The sequence below is a fragment of the Grammomys surdaster genome, unplaced genomic scaffold, assembly GCF_004785775.1.
Source record: "Grammomys surdaster isolate TR1022 unplaced genomic scaffold, NIH_TR_1.0 62, whole genome shotgun sequence".
In the NCBI taxonomy this organism is placed as follows: Eukaryota; Metazoa; Chordata; class Mammalia; order Rodentia; family Muridae; genus Grammomys; species Grammomys surdaster.
The window spans coordinates 22,298,271-22,303,745 of record NW_021604564.1 but is presented as its reverse complement, the minus strand read 5'-3'; the positions used below and the strand labels follow the sequence as shown (position 1 = coordinate 22,303,745).

The following is a 5,475-nucleotide window of genomic DNA, read 5'->3' as shown; positions in this document are numbered from 1 at the left end:
GAGAGGAGATCCTTGGTCCTATGAAGGCTAGACACCAAATGTGGGGGAATTTGAGGGTGGGGAGGTAAGAGTGGGGAGTAGGTGGGGGACACATCCTTAAAGAAGCAGGAGAAGGGGGAATGGGATAGGGACTTCCTGGGCTGGGGCGGGGGAAATGGGGTAAGGGGATAATATCTGAAATGTAAATAAAATACCCAATAAAATTTAAAAAAAAATAATAAAATAATTTACTTAAAATTTTCATTGCATTGATTTGTTTTGTGCATAAGATAGAAGGTTAATGCGTGTCATAGCACATTTGTGGAGGTCAGAGGACAACTGTGGGAACTCGTTCTGTCTCCTGCTACGTGAGGTCAAAGGATGGAACTCAGGTTGACAAATTGGGCAACGGACAAGACACATTTGCATGCTGAAGTATCTTGCTCAGTGGCAACTGGGAGGGCATATTTGATCACATCTAATATTGAAGGTCACCTCACTTTATTTTTCAGGGGAGAGCGCGAATGCAGTTTTCCACTACCACAAATTATGCAGTCGATTTTCCCGCATTTGGGGAAATCGCAGGGGTCCGCACATCCGGAGTGCAATGGATAAGCCTCGCCCTGGGAAAACCACCTTCGTGATCATGGTATCTCCCCTGCCAGGTAAGTATGTCACCCTCTTTTTAAAAGCTGTTTATAGTCCATGTTATTCTGAATTTATATAGATTCATGTTTGTCCTTTAGTGGAGATGGTAGATCACCTGACTGGCGTGACCATAAGGTGGTTGGGGTTTCCGATGCATTTTCATTCATAAACAGAGATCTCACAGTTCCCATGGAGTCCATGTCTTCATAAATGCAGGATGTCAATCAAAGATCTCCAAGATCCACCAGATGAATCTCCAATCTCCCAGAAGGTGGATGCGTGTTTCCGTGGATCCACTGTGTCCAGCAAGAAAGGATCTCATATTCCCATAGGTGCAGGATGTAGGATTAGCAAGGACCACAGAGTTCCCATGTATTCTGTGGGTCCATGTATACAAATGTGGAATCAGCAAAGACCTCAGAGTACCGGAGGCTTTTGTTTCCATGGATTCCGGATACGGAATCAGCAGAGGGCAGTAGAACTCTGAAAATGGGAGCAGACTTCCTGTTCCTGCCCTATATAATGTCTGGGCATTATCACCACAAAGCTCTGAAAGACATGGCAAAGGATAATGACACTCGTGTTTCATTGAATAACCAGGCATTAGCTTCTGATTGCTATATAATCATTTTGTAGCAGTTTTCAAAACAGTACAAAACTGAAACTGAAGATGAGTGGTAAGCCAGTGACAGAAGTGAGGGGAGACCTGAGCTCATTTAAATAGCTCTGATTATTGCAGCTGCAGCAGAGAAAACAAAGGTCGGTGTCAGCAAACCCTCACTCGGTTCCTATAAATATCTGAATAGACTTTGGAGTTCATAGATAGTTTCTTGTGAAAAACTTTTTGAAAAGTCTATTTTGTGTCAACTATGAATAATCTGTGAGGGGAAAGAAACACGTGTAGGGTTACACCTCACATCCTATTCACACTGTAAAGGCATTACATGTAAGTGTGCAAGGAGGGATGATTATTGGGTTTGTGTTTTGTCTTAAGTCAGGATCATGCTAGATATAAGCCAGGCAGGCATTAAAATAGAGATTCTCCTGCCTCAGGAGTGCTGGGATTACAGGTAAGCATTATCATACCCAATGAAAAAGGCACCTTTTGGTGTCTCTTTTTCTTTTTATATATGTGTGTGGTGTGTGTATATGTATGCTCCCATAAACGTAAATGCATGCGTGTGTGCGTGTGTGTGTGTGTGTGTGTGTGTGTGTAAAATGTCAGGAATCATCTTTAGCTCTTCTATCCTTTGCTTTGAGGCAGAGTCTCTCAGTTGAGCCCAGAAAATACTGATATGGCCAGCTTGCTCTAGGGTTTTCTCCAACTCTGTCTTCTGAGGCTAGAATCATGGACAAACTGCCACGCCCACCTGGCATTTATGTATTGCAGGAATTCCAACTCTGATTCTGTTGTTTATGCTGCAACCTCTTTAACTGCTGACCTGTCTCTCCACTCTCTTCCAAAAGATATGTTTTGTTCCCATTGTATCCTTTCCTGTGTAGAGATCTATGGAGATAATAGCTTATGTACAATACAATTTGTATTTTTAAAAAGTGTATGATTTAGTAAATGTATTCATCCAAGTGAAGAACACATTAAATTAGGTGGAAACTACTTCTCAGAATGTTCTCCTGTATCTCTTCACAGATGGATCCAGGGGCTGTACAAACTTAGACAAATAAATTGCACAAAGCACCCTCTCTTGAACTGACTGATGCTAAGCTAAATGTATTTTATTTGTACAAGCATTTACACAAGCAAATAGATACAGATATTTATTTAGACAGGCATTGTTGTGTATGAAGAATTTCTTCCTGCTTATGGTTGAGGGCATTTTTTTTTACATAAACAAACCAAAATATACCCACTCATCTACTGTTGACCAGATAAGTAGTTTCAGTTTGGGATGTTCTACAGTAGAATGTTGGGGACATTGAGTCATGTATTTTGATTGGAAATAGTTTGCTACACACTTGCAGCAAACACATAAAGCATGTAGACAAAACTTGCTTACTCTTGTTAGTAAGTGCTTGTTTGTGTTTGTTTTGTTTTATTTTGTTTTGCTTTGTTTTGTAAGAATTTCTACAACCTTCCACTCCCACCAGCAAAGCATTAGCCTCCCAAGCACTGGGCACTCTCATAGGCTTCTGGTTTGACAATCACCTTCATTTTTATGATTCTAGAATGTGTTAGGATATTTCACTGTGTAACGAAATCATAATAATTACATTAGTCTTCTTGACTGGTGGTGTCCTGTCTTTCTGAATTATGTACATAAGTCATAATTTTTCAGAAAAATCTGAGCCACTTTTTGCCTTGCCATGAGCTCCTTGGGTGCTTTGTACACATGTTCACATGTATACATGATGTAAACTCTTGTCACTTGTGTCATGTACATTTCCTCCCCATCTGGTGGCATACAGCCTTTGTGTTTTTATGTGTCTTTAAATTAAGAGATATGAATAGCTTACATGGAATGGAGTTTACGAAGCTTTCTGTTTTTCGTTTCTTGTAACTTGGTGCTTGACTCCAAAAGAAAATCCTTGCTCTTTCCATTGTTATGGACATTCTTGCATATATTCTTCTAGCATAGTAGAGTATAATGCGGTGAGCTTAGAAATGTTTCTCTTTTTCTCATGAGCTGGGCGGTGGTGGCGCACATCTTTAATCCCAGCACTTGGGAGACAGAGGCAGGCGCATTTCTGAGTTCGAGGCCAGCCTGGTCTACAGAGTGAGTTCCAGGACAGCCAGGGCTATACAGACAAACTCTGTCTCAAAAAAAAAAAAAAAGAAAGTAAAAAGAGAGAGAGAGAGAGAGAGAGAGAGAGAGAGAGAGAGAGAGAGAGAGAGAAGAAAAAAAACCTCCAGAAAGAAATGTTTCTCAGGTTCTCAGGTTAAGCCATTTTCCATAGTTGCTGAGAAGTCAGAATGAATGTCTTTTCCCCATTTGTATAGCTGGTTCTTCTAGAACCATTTGTTGAAAGCATATTTTCCTCTTTTAATCACATTGGCTCCTTGTGAACCCTGTGGGACCTGTGTTAACCTGTTCCATCCCAGCAATCTCTATTTTCAGGCTTGCTTCACTGCCCCACTGTCTTCATTATGGGCTTTTAGTGACACAATTCTTGGGGACTGGTGTAGACTCCAGGGGACCTTTGATAATGTCTGGAGACATGTTTGGCTATCATGGCTATAGCGTATGGAGGAGGATCCTGGCATCCTGGGTCCAGGATAAAGCAGTTGTCCTAAAGTGCTCAGGATGGCTCCCCACAGCTAAGAACCAAGTGGCCCAAATACCCAGAGCACTCAGGCTGAGATGACCCACTCTACAGAATCTTACAAACCAGTCATCAGAACACCAAGTTTGTTTATTTTAAAACTACCTGAGCTACTGAAGATTTACTTTAAATTTTAGCAGGTTTGTGGTTTTTGAATGGTGGAAAAATCAAAGTCTGGTCAGGTTTGGACTGAAATGTTTGTTCAGTCTGTTGGTTAGTTGAGAAAAGCTGGCATATTTTTATCACAAGTTTTTTTTTAATTCATAATTATCACATATCTCCCAATACAGAACAACAGGTTCATCTTAGCCAAAGAAGCATAGCTTGTATGTTCACGTCTATAGCACTGTGTTAAATTATACTGAGTATGTTGGCTGCCTCTTCTATGTTGTTAAAATGACATTTATTGGACATCATTTAATTCATGAGCTGTTATAATATTCACAAAATAAAACACAATTCTGTACTGATGGAGATTCACTTGACTATATTAAATTTGCTTCTGTTTTAAGGCCTTTTTAACATATCCTATTTTCTATATTGTCTGAGCACCCAGTGAATATTTTCTCATTCCACTCTTTTCAATGTTTTCTCAGTGTGCCATATGAACCAAAGCTAAGAACTAAGCTTAGCCCCAGAGCTAAGAACTGATGCCGAGTGTCCCATTATTGAGCTTAGGAGAATGTGTTCTGTCTTCACTATTAAATACAATGTTAGTTTTAAGTGTGTTTATAGAAAGACCTTGTACCATCCCTCCAGTCATTGCTGGTGGAGGGATTTTACCAGCTGAAATTATCTTCATTTTTCTTATTCTACTGATATAATTAATTATGCAGCTGGATTTTAAAATATTAGGCAATCATTACATTCCTGGAATAACCCTTTTTAAACATGGTTTGTTACTTTTTTTCATAATAATATGTCAAATGAACCCCAGTGTAATTTGACTCCATTGCAACCACAAACGAAGGGGATGCCAGTTCTTGACATTAATTTTTAATGAGCTTAAAAATGTTTTCCCTATGTTTTTTTTCTCAAGAGGTACTTGAATTTAACTACTCAAAAAAAAAAATCCCTAATTTGTTCAACTTTAAGACATTACCCAGCCAAGCAAATACAGAGACCCACATGGAGGATTAAGAGGAGAATGAGAAACCTTGGAACACTCCACCCTCACCAGGTGTCTCCATCATCTCCCTCCCCTCAGCACTCAGGGAATCCAGCAGAAAAGGAGGCAGAAAGAGTGTTAGAGTAAGAAAGCAAGACCGTCTAAATCAACATGAGCAATGCCCATGTAAGCTCACGGAGACTGAAGCAGCATGAATATGTTTGTACCAGGTCCTCTGTTTAGATGTTATGGCCTCCACGTTAGTGTTTTATGGTATTTCTGAATGTGCCAGTGAGTGGGTCTCTGCTTCTTGTGCCTTCTCTTTCCTTGTTTTTGTTTATTTTGTTCAATTCCAATGTGTTAATTTTTGTTTTGTCATATTATTATATATATTATATTATATTATATTATATTATATTATATTATATTATATTATATTATATTATATTATATTATATTAT

At 39.2% G+C, this 5,475-nt stretch overlaps 1 non-coding gene across 1 annotated transcript; it reads right to left on the bottom strand.

Annotated features, from left to right (window-relative positions):
* Positions 1–488: 488 nt before the first annotated feature.
* LOC114619409 lies at positions 489–652 on the bottom strand. Its single transcript, XR_003711145.1, has one exon. It is a non-coding gene; the product is annotated as a U1 spliceosomal RNA (small nuclear RNA).
* Positions 653–5,475: the final 4,823 nt, after the last annotated feature.